Source organism: Schistocerca piceifrons, chromosome 1 (genome assembly GCF_021461385.2).
Source record: "Schistocerca piceifrons isolate TAMUIC-IGC-003096 chromosome 1, iqSchPice1.1, whole genome shotgun sequence".
Classification (NCBI taxonomy): Eukaryota; Metazoa; Arthropoda; class Insecta; order Orthoptera; family Acrididae; genus Schistocerca; species Schistocerca piceifrons.
In genome coordinates, this window is record NC_060138.1 from 110,564,230 (window position 1) to 110,578,247 (window position 14,018).

General features: G+C 45.8%; 1 pseudogene; it reads left to right on the top strand.

The window, feature by feature from the left end:
- The first annotated feature begins 12,848 nt into the window (after nucleotides 1–12,848).
- Nucleotides 12,849–12,966, top strand: LOC124726145 (annotated as a pseudogene).
- The last annotated feature ends 1,052 nt before the right edge of the window (nucleotides 12,967–14,018 follow it).

Genomic DNA, 14,018 nt, shown 5'->3' on the forward strand with positions numbered 1-14,018 from the left:
GACTACGGTGCAGCGAGTAAGGGTGCAGACGTTTTCAGACGTGCTAATGGTGACTGTGTGTCGAAAATGGCTCAAAGAACACATATTGATGACGTTATGAGCGGTAGAATACTAGGGCGACTGGAGGCTGGTCAAACACAGCAGGTCATAGCACAGGCCCTCCGTGTGTCACAAAGTGTGATCTCAAGATTATGGTCATGATTCCAGCAGACAGGAAACGTGTGCAGGCGCTACAGTACGGGACGTCCACAGTGTACAACACCACAAGAAGACCGATATCTCACCATCAGTGCCCACAGACGGCCACGGAGTACTGCAGGTAGCCTCGCTCTGTACCTTACCGAAGCCACTGGAACAGTTGTCTCCAGACACACAGTCTACAGACGACTGAACAGACATGGTTTATTCGCCCAGAGACCTGCAGATTTCATTCCAGTGAGTCCTGGTCACAGGAGAGCCCGTAAAATCTGGTGCCAAGAACACAGTACATGGTCATTGGAACAGTGGTCCCAAGTTATGTTCACGTACGAGTCCAAGTGTATTTTGCACAGTGATTCTCCCCAGGTTTTCATCACGCGTGAAACAGGAACCAGATAGCAGCCCCTTAAAGTCTTTGAAAGGGACCTATATGGAGGTTGTGGTTTGATGGTGTGGGATGGGATTATGATTGGTACACGTACACCCCTGCATGTCTTTCAAAGGATATCTGTAACAGGTCAGATGCATTGGGACGTCATTATGCACCAATATGTCCACCTTTTCAGGGGTGCAGTGGGTCCCACCTTCCTCCTGATGGATGATAACGCACAGCCCCACCGAGCTGCCATCATGGAGGAGTACCTTGAAACAAAAGTGGCCTGCCTGTTCTCCAGACCTAAACCCCATCGAGCGCGACTGGGATGCTCTCGATCGACGTATCGCTGCACGTCTTCAAACCCCTAGGACATTTCAAGAGCTCCGGCAGGCACTGGTGCAAGAATGGGAGGCTATATCACAGCAGCTGCTCGAATACCTGATCCAGAGTATACCAACCCGTTGTGCGCCTGTGTACGTGTGCGTGGTGATCATATCTCATATTGATGTCGGGGTACATGCGCAGGGAGCAGTGGCGTTTTGTAGCACATATGTTTCGGGACGGTTTTCTCAGCTTATCACCAATGCTGTGGAGTTATAGATCTGTGTCGTGTGTGTTACCCATGTGCCAATGCTATTATCGCCAGTTTTGTGTAGTGCCACGTTGTGTGGCACCACATTCTGCAATTATCCTTAATTTATGAGCATGAGTGTAGTACAAAATATTTCACTTTTTTGTGATAGGTAATACATAGTGCCCCCTCTGTATCTCAATATATCTCTCAACTACAAATCCACACAATGTACTAAAGAATTTTCCTCATGAATCATATTCACTTCTGCAAGCTAGTATGACAAGAATGTATATTGAAACGAACAACAGAAATATTATAATTGCACTGCACTCACTGAATATAGCTTATTATAGTTCTATGTACCACAATCATACTCATCTGGTCGCTTCTTCAAACCCTATATTATACATACGCAAAAAACCATCTCACCGAAATTAATAATACTGACATAATTCAAGAAACGTGTCTAAATTGTAAGGGAAACAGACTTTAGCACCAAGTATGTCTGTAAATGTACCAAAGAGCTACACCAGTAAAAATAGTGTAAGTAAGGCTCCCTACGTAAGCTGACTCTGAATTGATATAAAACTTTCCATAAAAGAAAATACTCTTCACAAACAAAACACTGGCAAGAAATATTACTGCAGTATAGCCTCCACTTCTAATAGATGGCTCACATATGTCCCAGAAATTGTACAAAAATTTACTGTAAGTCCACTCACAAGAAACATCTTCTTTAAATTTACACTGGTGTTCAAAATTAAAGCAGCAAACCTCTATTTACTCGTCCTGTGTCTAATCCACTATATAATTATACAGATTGTCAACCAGACGTCCGTACGATCGTGTTCTGCACGGAAGATGGCATTCCGGTCAATGGAAAATCAAGTTCAGCGTCCCTATGAAACGGGGTAGTTTTTGCCTGGTAGCCCCACATCCACAATGGCTCCGTACACAGTCACAGACGGTGCAGTATGGCTCAGAGAAGACGACTGCCAGGCTCTCGGCGGTGGAGGGCCATATAAAGAAAGGAAGCAGGGTTGTTGCGAGGTGCCGTGGTCCCAGACGTCGTACTGATGGACGACAATGCTCGACCTATAGAGCACGGGTGGTTGATGTTTTGTTGGAAACTTAAGATATGAATCCCATAGAGCATGTCTGGGATGCACTAGGGAGACGGTTTGCATCACGTCAGCATCCACAAACCACTCTCCAAGACTGCGAGCAGCAGACTGCCTGAAAATGAGACTGATGACACCATTCACAGCATACCCCGTCGTTGTCAAACCTGTATTGCTGCCAGAGGTGGTCACTCCCCGTACTGAGCACAATATCCAGTTGTCGGATTGTGTGTGCAAATCCGTTAGTTGGAGAAAAGGAAGAACACTTTTGTCTACCGTTATGTATCTTGCAGTTGTTTGCCTTCTGTATTCTTTACATTGTTTCAGCTTTACTATCACATCTTTATACTGTTTTGTGGCAAAATAAACGCAACCTTGCAAAATTTCCTTTTATTGCTTTAATTTTGGACACCAGAATATTTGCTTTCGACATGTGCCCATACAGCCATCTCAACAGTGGAATTACGGTACGACAGTTGGCTTAGACAACTCAGAATATACTTGAAAGTCAAGCCATATGCTGGTACCAAGTTACATAGGCTTAGAATTGTTACGTGACGCCATGCAGGCTATTTTTGTGACAGATCTGACGACACGAAGGCAACGACAGCACAACACACAGACCCAAAGCGGAGAAAATCTTCGACCCAGCCAGAACAGAACTCGGGTCCCTCCCGTTAGCAATCGTCACCTAAAGTAAGGATTTATATTCCTACATTAAACAGCTGTCTCCTCACACATCGTAACACATCTTGGTAACTTCCTAAGAATGTCTGTTAGAGGTTTGGTGTGCTACGGTGTCTCCATCTTGCTTTCAGCGCTTAACGAGCGGGCACTAGCAACAGGTGTTGTAGTCTTTCTTCCACACCACAGGCACCCCATACCGTACTGTACGGGCCTGCCTAACAAGAGGAAAAAATGGTTCGAATGGCTCTGAGCACTATGGGACTTAGCATCTGACGTCATCAGTCCCCTAGAACTTAGAACTACTTAAACCTACCTAATCTAAGGACATCACACACATCAATGCCCGAGGCAGGATTCGAACCTGCGACCGTAGCGGTCGCGCGTTTCCAGACTGAAGCACCTACAGCCACTCGGCCACAGCGGCCGGCTAACAAGAGGAAACTGTGTGCTAAAAATTGCTTTTGTGGGGGTAGTGTGCTACGAGAAATCCTGACATACATCTCGTAAACTGTCTTCTTGTCTGTCACACGAGTGAAAATTATGTTGCCGTTGACAACCGTCTTTTAATTTATTTCATGTACACTGAACTGATTATTATAAACTCTGTGAATGACCAGGTTCGTCAAATCTTGACAGTTGCAGGAACCACATCTTACTTCAAGGAACACTACTTATCAGCTGCGTAGAAACTTTATTTATTGTTCGAACGGTATCGGGCTGATTCCATCATCATGAAAACTGACAGAGCGCAAAATACAAAAGAACTGTTAATAAGTTGCAAAACTTTGTCAGTAATAGTAAAAGCAAAATAATATATGTATCGAATTAGAAAATGTATCATCTCTTTAATATGGATTTTCGTTACACAAGTAATACATCGGGCTTCACACATGCCATAAAGTGAAAACCGCACAATATCATGTAAGCGTAAACATTTGTGTTATAATACATGACAGTTGAGGAAAACAGGCTCACATCGATAAACGTGAACTCTTACTTGTGAATGACATGTACGATACACATACTCGTGAAATAATGACAGAGTTTCATAGCAGGAGGACCATTCGAAAAGTCGTTTAAGCCAAAAACATTAGCGTCTGCAAATATGTCCTTTGTTAGCCAGTACGAACTGCATGCCGTACACGTTACGTAACTTGTAAACGAGTCACCTCGTTGCCCAGCGGGGTTAGAGCACATGTTGCCTAGACGGTCAAACCGAAGTTCGATCGCGTCCGCATTGTTACTTTCTGCTAGGAAGAGCTGTCCGCAAGGGAAGTGTCTCGGAGTGAACCAAAGCGATGTTGTTCGGACACGGAGGAGATACAGAGAGACAAGAACTGTCGATGACATGCCTCGCTCAGGCCGCCCAAGGGCTACTACTGCAGTGGGTGACCGCTACTGCAGATTATGGCTCGGAGAAACCCTGACAGCAACGTCACCATGTTGCATAATGCTTTTCGTGCAGCCACAGGAGTTGTGTTACGACTCAAACTGTGCGCAATAGGCTGCATGATGCGCAACTGCACTCCCGACGTCAATGGCGAGATCCATCTTTGCAACCACGACACCATGCAGCGCGGTGCAGATGGGCCCAGCAACATGCCGAATAGACCGCTCTGGATTGGCATTACGTTCTCTTCAACGAGTGTGGCATATGCCTTCAACCAGATAATCGTCGTGTTTGGAGGCAAGCCGGTCAGGCTGAACGCCTTAGACACACTGTGCAGCGAGTGCAGCAAGGTGCAGGTTCCCTGCTGTTTTGGGGTGGCATTATGTGGGGCCGATGTCCGCCCCTGGTAGTCATGGAAGGAGTCGTAACGACTGTATTACACGTGAATGCCATCCTCCGACCAATAGTGCAACTATAACGGCAGCATATTGGCGAAGCACTCGTCTCCGCACCCCATCGTGCACATCTTGTGAATGACTTCCTTCAGGATAACGACATCGCTCGACTAGAGTGGCCAGCATGTTCTCTAGACATGAACCCTATCGCAAAATGCCTGAGATAGATTGAAAAGGGCTGTTTATGGTTGAGGTGACCCACCAACCACTCTGAGGGATCCTCGCCGAATCGCCGTTGAGGAGTGGGACAATCTGGACGAACAGTGCCTTGATGAACTTGTAGATAGCGTGCCACGACCAATACAGGCATGCATCAATGCAAGAGGACGTGCTACTGGGTATTAGAGGTACCGGTGTATGCAGCAGTCTGGACCACCACCTCTGAAGGTCTCGCTGTATGGTGGTACAACATGCAATGTGCGGTTTTCATGAGGAATAAATAGGGCGGAAATGATGTTCACGTTAATTTCTATTCCAATTTTCTGTACACGTTCCGGAACTCTCGGAACCGAGGTGATGCAAAACGTTTTTTGATGTCTGTATTTGTGAACAAAATGAAGAATGATTCCAGAGGAAAGTAAAACTGGTGGTAAAGTGTTACAATTAGGCTTTTCGCACCCAATGCATGACGTAGTATTCCGCAGCGTCAAACAAACGTAGCCGCAGATCGAATGGCCACCTGAATGGGACGTGAGTTACCGCAAGCATATAACAGAGATGGGCTGTAACTTTTATTTCATATCTCTCTCAATATGTGTGTACATTAGCCTTTATCGAGAATCGCAGATCTCTGAGCGCTTTTTATGGATACGGCCGACGTTATCTGCACCATTGTGATGGAGTTTCGACGTTGTTGTCCGGGCGTGAACGAGTTAGCAGTATCAGTAACGTCGTTAATTTTGTATCATATTTTTCTCTCAGCATTTTACGTATAAAATTTTTTCAGTGGATTCTAGAACGTACCGTAATATTTTCCCATTCATAGTGAATCAACAAACATGTTCATTCAAAAGCCAAAGCATCTTCTGCTACAGTGGTGTCCAAAATTAAAGCAACAAACGAAAATTTTGCAAGGTTGTGTTTATTTTGCCACAAAACGGTATAGACAGGTGACAGTAAAGTAGAAACAATGTAAGAAATACATAACTTAAACAATTGTAACATGCATAACGGTAGACAAAAATGATCATTTATGAACGCATGGTTTCGCGGCGATATGAATTAATGAAATTTTCTCGGGCTTCCAGCCGCGTCGTCAGGTGGTTAAAATCCCACGAACTTTCCACCCAGTTCCCCTCAGTCATTGTCAAGTGGCAAGGCTGACTGCTGTGTCGCGGTGGCTGCGTCGTTATATAGCTGCACTGCTGGCTGTGACGTCATTGGTGCTCTCTTCCTGGCCGTATATGGTAATGTTTTCATCCCGCGTCCGCCGCGCCCGTTTTACCCACTCGATGGCCGGGTCCCAGGCTGTGCTGAGCTGCAAACCGCTGTCCTTGTTGATGGTGTTTTCAGAGGTCAATAGCTTCTATTATGACGCTGTCCCAAAATCCCTTCGTCTTCATAACGACAGGTGTTTCGTCGAATAACATTCGGTGTCCATTTTCTAAGGCGTGTTCTGCCACGGCTGATTTCTCTCGATAGCGTAGGCGTAAGCACCTCTCGAGTTCCGCCCGGCGTTGCTCCACAGTGCGCACTGTTTGGTCGACGTAGTGTATGTAGGCTGTTTAGGTTTTCTTATTGGTAACGCCACGTAGCGCTCTGTATGAAAATCACTGGCTGTGCTGTGTGCAGTCTGTGGCTGGTTTGCATTGCTGTTGGCCATTGTAGTGTTGGGCAGCTGGATGTTAATAGTGCGTAGCGTTGCGCAGTTGGAGGTGAGCCGCCAGCAGTGGTGGATGTGGGGAGAGAGATGGCGGAATCTTGAGAGCGGACGATCTGGACGTGTGTCCGTCAGAGACAGTAAATTTGTAAGATTGTATATCATGGACTGATATACAGGGTGATTCAAAAAGAATACCACAACTTTAAAAATGTGTATTTAATGAAAGAAACATAATATAACCTTCTGTTATACATCATTACAAAGAGTATTTAAAAAGGTTTTTTTTTCACTCAAAAACAAGTTCAGAGATGTTCAATATGGCCCCCTCCAGACACACGAGCAATATCAACCCGATACTCCAACTCGTTCCACACTCTCTGTAGCATATCAGGCGTAACAGTTTGGATAGCTGCTGTTATTTCTCGTTTCAAATCATCAGTGGTGGCTGGGAGAGGTGGCCGAAACACCATATCCTTAACATACCCCCATAAGAAAAAATCGCAGGGGGTAAGATCAGGGCTTCTTGGAGGCCAGTGATGACGTGCTCTGTCACGGGCTGCCTGGCGGCCGATCCATCGCCTCGGGTAGTTGACGTTCAGGTAGTTACGGACAGATAAGTGCCAATGTGGTGGCGCTCCATCCTGCTGAAATATGAATTGTTGTGCTTCTTGTTCGAGCTGAGGGAACAGCCAATTCTCTAACATCTCCAGATACTGTAGTCCAGTTACAGTAGCACCTTCGAAGAAAAAGGGACCAAAAACTTTATTGGCTGAAATGGCGAACAAATGTACAACTAAATGAAACTTTATAGCTCCCTTAATTCGCCGACAGATAGTGCTTAGCTCTGCCTTTTGTCGTTGCAGAGTTTTAAATTCCTAAAGTTGTGGTATTCTTTTTGAATCACCCTGTATATTATGACTTTTGAGCACTATTAAGGTAAATACATTGATTGTTCTCTATCAAAATCTTTCTTTTGCTAACTATGCCTATCAGTAGTTAGTGCCTTCAGTAGTTAGACTCTTTTATTTAGCTGGCAGTAGTGGCGCTCGCTGTAATGTAGTAGTTTGAGTAACGAATATTTTTATGAGGTAAGTGATTCATGAAAGGTATAGGTTAATGTTAGTCAGGGCCCCTCTTTTGTAGGGATTTTTGAAAGTCAGATTGCGTTGCGCTAAAAAAATATTGTGTGTCATTTTAAGCACAGTCATGTACAATTTTTGTAAGGGGACGTTACAGTAGTAACAGCCACACTGACACGTTACCTTGTACACTCCAGGCTTTCTAAGCCCCAGATCGTCCTTCACAGGCCTCATGAGCTGTCGAATTTTTGTTGGGGGCTTGATCGCCGATGAAATGTTATACCTCTTCAGAAGCCAGCTAATCTTTCCCGACACTTTACCACAGAAAGGCAAAAAAAAAAACAAGTTTCTTCCTTTCTTCTTCGGTGGTGTTCTCTTCTCTGTTGGTGTGTTTCTTGCGTGTCACAGCCTGTGACATCTGTCCGTGGCTGTATCCGCTTTCCCGGAAGACTTGTCGGAGGTGGCTCAGTTCTAGTGGCAGACTTTCAGCGTCTGAGACGACTTCAGCACGATGGACGAGGGTATTCACAACGCCACTTTTTGTGCCGGATGGTGGTGGCTGAGAGCGTGCAGATACCGATCTGTGTGTGTCGGTTTCCTGTAGACACTGTGGCGGAGGTGCCCATTGGTTTTCCGTTGAACGAGGACGTCAAGGAAGGGCACTGCATCATCCGTATCGGCTTCCATCGTAAACTTGATGTGGCCGTGAATGCTGTTCAGGTGTTCTAAGAATTCTCCCAGTTTTTCACGACCATGGGGCCAGATGATAAAAGTGTCATCGACGTAACCATAAAAGCAACTTGGCTTAGCTGGAGCCGTGTCCAGGGCGATGTCTTCAAATTTTTCCATAAAAAGGTTGGTTATGGATGGAGCTAATGGGCTTCCCGTAGCCACGCCGTCCAGCTGGTCGAAATACTGGCCGCCATGTAGGACATACGGTGATGGAGCAACGCCGGGAGGAACACGAGAGGTGCTTACGCCTACGCTATCCAGAAAAATCAGCCGTGGTAGAACACGCCTTAGAAAATGGACACCGAATTCTATTCGACGAAACATTCGTGGTTATGAGGAAGAAGGGATTTTGGGATAGCGTCATAAAAGAAGCTATTGAAATAAAAACCCCTGGAAATACCATCAACAAGGACGGCGGTTTGCAGCTCAGCACAGCCTGGGTCCCGGCCATCGCGAGGTTAAAACGGGCGCGACGGACGCGGGATCAAAACATTACCATATATGGTGAGAAAGAGAGCACTAGTGCTGTCACAGTCAGCAGTGCGGCTATATAACGACGCGGACACGGTGACACAGCAGTCAGTCTTACCACTTGACAATGACTGGGGAGAGCTCGGTCGAAAGCTCGTGGGATTTTAACCACCTGACGCGGCTGGAAGCCCGAGAAAATTTTATGATCTTCATTTTTTTCCAACTCATCAGATTTGCACACAAGTTGCGACAACTGGTTAATGTGCTCAGCATAGAGTGTAACCACCACTGGCAGCACAGCAGTCCTAAAAACGACGGGGCATTCTGTGTACGACGTCATCAATCTCATGTTAAGGCAATAGCTTCCATTCATCCTGCAGAGCTGCTCGAAAGTCTTGGGAAGTGGTTTAGTGGATACTGACGTGATACAACCCGTCTTCCTAGTATGTCCCAGACATGCTCTACGGAATTCAAATCGAGAGAGCAAGCAGACCACGTCATGTTTCCAGTATCTTTCGTTTCCAAGAAAACATCAACAAACTGTGCTCTATGAAGTCGAGCATTATCGTCCATCAGTACAAAGTCTGTTCCCACAACACCTCGCAACAACTGCATATGAGATCTAAAAGTCTCTTCACGACACGCGACAGCAGTTAAACCTTGCCGATTCATCCGTACAATATCATGAAGAAGTTTTCGTGTGGTCAACACAATCCCTGCCCACTCCATTAAGGGTCCTCCTCGATGTCGGTCTCTTTCCACAATGTTTGGGTCCCGAAATCGTGTTCCACGTTTCCACCAGATGCGAATCCGTCGAGAGTCACTCTCTGGACCAAATTGGGATTCATCTGTGAAAAGAACATTGGCCCACTGTTCGACCATCCAGGTCGCATGTTGACGGCTCCACTCTAGACGTTACCTTCTGTGAAGACGCGTCAGAGGTACACATACAACAGGTGTCCGACAATAAGGAACACTCTGCCAAAGCCTTCTGTACACCGTTTGCCTCGATACAACACGTCCAGTATACGCTGCGAGATCAGATGCCAGCTGCCGTGTAGTACTAAGGCGGTATCGTCGTGCCCTTGCAGCCAAATAACGGTCCTCTCTGTCTGAAGTCACCCGTGGTCGGCTCTGGTTTTTCGGGATACAGCTTCGGTCTCCATAAACTGTCACCACATCCGAGAAAGAACAGGACGATTCACATTAAGCCATCGGGCCACATCAGTTTGCCACTGTCCTTCCATTCTTTCTATGGCCATCAACCACAGAGAGTCTGGCAGGCATATTCTCTTTGCCACACTGCACCGTCTGCGATTGTATACACAGCAGTTGTGGATGTGGGACTACCCGGCGAACGCCACTCCCTTTGAAAAAGTGCCCTAACGTCTAACGTCTGTTGACAGTCTGTATGATTATAGCGTGATTTAGACACAGAACTGGGAAACAGCGGTTTGTTGCTTTAATTTTGAACGGCAGTATATTTTGCCGTGCATTAAACCCAGTGGTGAGTTTCGACCTTGTGCTAAGACAATTAGCGCAGTACAGTACAAATGTGTGCTATACAGTGCGATGTTTTTAATCTTAAATTGCAACGTATTATGGTACAGGCGCTAAAGGATCGAGTGCAGCCGCGCGGGGTAGCCGCGCGGTCTGAGGCGTCTTGTCACGGTCCGCGCGGCCCTCCCCGTCGGAGGTTCGAGTCCTCCCTCGGGCATGGGTGTGTGTGTTGTCCTTAGCGTAAGTTACTTTAAATTAGTTTAAATAGTGCCTAAGCTTAGGGACCGATCACCTCGGCAGTTTGGTCCCATAAGACCTTACCAAGAAAAAAAAAAAGAAAAAAAATCAAGTGCATAGTAAAATATCAAGAGAGGAATTAAAATATGGCGTGAAGTCGAGAGCTACTTACTGCTTATTATAACTGGCATGTTTACAGCCTTACTAATTACGCAAATTCCCAGATCCACAGCCCCTATGCATTTACTTATATTGTTTGCTGTCCAGGTCACAAGTCGACGACTTCATTTTTTCTTTTAGTCTATGTTTTAGGTGATATTTAACTTAATAAGTAGGAGCTATAAATACCGGCTCGGGGCGCGATATTAAACTATTGATCTCAAGGTCTGCTACCTAGCACAGCGAGACATTAAGTGTACTATTCTTGCAATACTGTTAGATTAGTAGTAACCACGTCCTCTTATTACTAACAATCTGTATGATATATTAAAGAGATTGGCTTAAAAAGATAATATTTACTGGAAGATCCAAAGGCCGAACAAAAATCAGCCATGGAAACAGTTAACAATGGTCTCTATGCGAAGTTACACCAAAGTGAGGCCATAATCCTTGATGATGATTCTATATATCTCCAGATGAGAATTCGTTTCACTGCATTATTTATGAAAACAGATTCAGGATTTCTGTAAGTGCATAAAATCAGTTCGTAGAACAAAATATTGCTTATATGTGGATTGTGAAAGTGTAGGGACCAGCAGCGAGTGCGTTAACTATAGTCTGATTAAAATTACTTGTTAGTTGACACTGCACCCATTGGAGCTGGTTTCCTCCAATGAGAGAACTCTGTGTCACGGCCGAACTGTTCACTGTTGCCACACTGCCACAGCGAATGCTCACTTCACGTCCAGTTCCTTTTTCGGCTTCCTTTCTTGATGTGTTTCGGTTCCGTATCCTGGATCTGCCCCTTTTATTTCGCATTACATTAGACATGTAACCACATGAAACAACACACACACACACACACACACACACACACACACACACACATACATACACACACAATGATGGTAACGACATACACACATTTCATAAACGGCACTGCAAAAATGCTACTGGATCCTTTCGCTCAAGACGCTATTCGTCGTCACTTATTCCAGTATTATCATTACAGAGATCGGCCTACGATAGATACGCTTCATACGACATTGCATGAGGCCGAATTTTTTGAAGGCAGCAAATCTTCGCTGCTACGGGTTCTGTAGAGGAATAATATAATATAAATATGTAACGTGAGATGGTGGCGTTGTGTAGGGGTTAAGATACAGTCTTTACGTTCAAAAGGTCGTGTGTTGAATCCTGTAAGGTGATACATTTATTCTATTTTTAAATCTTTATCAAAAGACTTTGATTTCTATTTTTATTCAGTTAATTGGTTTGAATATTTTTATTTTTTTTAATGCTTTGTCACACAATTTTCGACTTCGTATTGACGTTGTTCTTTTTACCTTATTTTCCCTTCCTGTCATTCTTTTCTATTTTAATTCTACCTGTGTTGATTACAGCCTATAACCGAGTGCCAACCAGGACTGCTCAATGGTTGGTATTGCACCAGCTCGTGTAACCTTTGTGAAGATAGTTTAAGGTAACCGATGAAAGTGTGAAATTACTTTTCGCTTTTAGTGCTAAAACTTGACTCTGCTCATAGAGGTTAGCTTTTATCGTCGTGAACAAAGAAAGTGTAATTAATTAATAGTTCTGTCACAAGTTATTGTCCAACGTGTCTCACATTCCCAATATATCCGATGGTAGCCGCTTTCAACATTGATCCGTGTTACATTTTACAGATTTTCAGCACTTGTGAAATGATCCGCCGTATTTATGTGTTGCCTTTAACCAAGCAGCAGCCGATGTGGCAACACTGTAACAGAAAATTACAGTCAACAAGTAGTTTTAATCGGACTATAATGAAGCAAAACTCTTTGGTCAGTGGCGCAGCTCTCTGCTGTAGGACTGTCTTTGGACAGTTCAGTCTAATCATTCACTGTAGGCACGCTCATATTTTCCATAGACTGCGACCAAGCAATAAAACTAATGTACTTGGCATTTTCTGTCTCTCTTGGATCCTCTCCACATTGGTGATACTTCGCCCTACATTGGCACCTTTCATTGCAAATCGTCAGGCCCTCTTGCTATTAAGGGCCATCAAGCCAGTGGCCTTGCCGCAGTGACAACACCGGTTCCCATCAGATCACCGAAGTTAAGCGCTGTCGGGCTGGGCTAGCACTTGTATGGGTAACCATCCGGTCTCCCGAGCGCTGTTGGCAATCGGTGTGCCCTCAGCCCTTGTGAGGCAAATTGAGGAGCTACTTGGTTGACAAGTAGCAGCTCCGGGCTGGTAAACTGACCTACAGCCGTGAGAGCGGTGTGCTGACCAGCTGCCCCTCCACATCCGCATCCAGTGACGCCTGTGGGCTGAGGATGACACTGCGGCCGGCCGGTACCGTTGCGTATTCATGGCCTGTTCGGGCGGAGTTCAGTTTTAGTTTTCTTGATTAACGACCACCAAACCGATCTAATGTACACTCCCGGAAATTGAAATAAGAACACCTTGAATTCATTGTCCCAGGAAGGGGAAACTTTATTGACACATTCCTGGGGTCAGATACATCACATGATCACACTGACAGAACCACAGGCACATAGACACAGGCAACAGAGCATGCACAATGTCGGCACTAATACAGTGTATATCCACCTTTCGCAGCAATGCAGGCTGCTATTCTCCCATGGAGACGATCGTAGAGATGCTGGATGTAGTCCTGTGGAACGGCTTGCCATGCAATTTCCACCTGGCGCCTCAGTTGGACCAGCGTTCGTGCTGGACGTGCAGACCGCGTGAGACGACGCTTCATCCAGTCCCACACATGCTCAATGGGGGACAGATCCGGAGATCTTGCTGGCCATGGTAGTTGACTTACACCTTCTAGAGCACGTTGGGTGGCACGGGATACATGCGGACGTGCATTGTCCTGTTGGAACAGCAAGTTTCCTTGCCGGTCTAGGAATGGTAGAACGATGGGTTCGATGACGGTTTGGATGTACCGTGCACTATTCAGTGTCCCCTCGACGATCACCAGTGGTGTACGGCCAGTGTAGGAGATCGCTCCCCACACCATGATGCCGGGTGTTGGCCCTGTGTGCCTCGGTCGTATGCAGTCCTGATTGTGGCGCTCACCAGCACGGCGCCAAACACGCATACGACCATCATTGGCACCAAGGCAGAAGCGACTCTCATCGCTGAAGACGACACGTCTCCATTCGTCCCTCCATTCACGCCTATCGCGACACCACTGGAGGCGGGCTGCACGATGTTGGG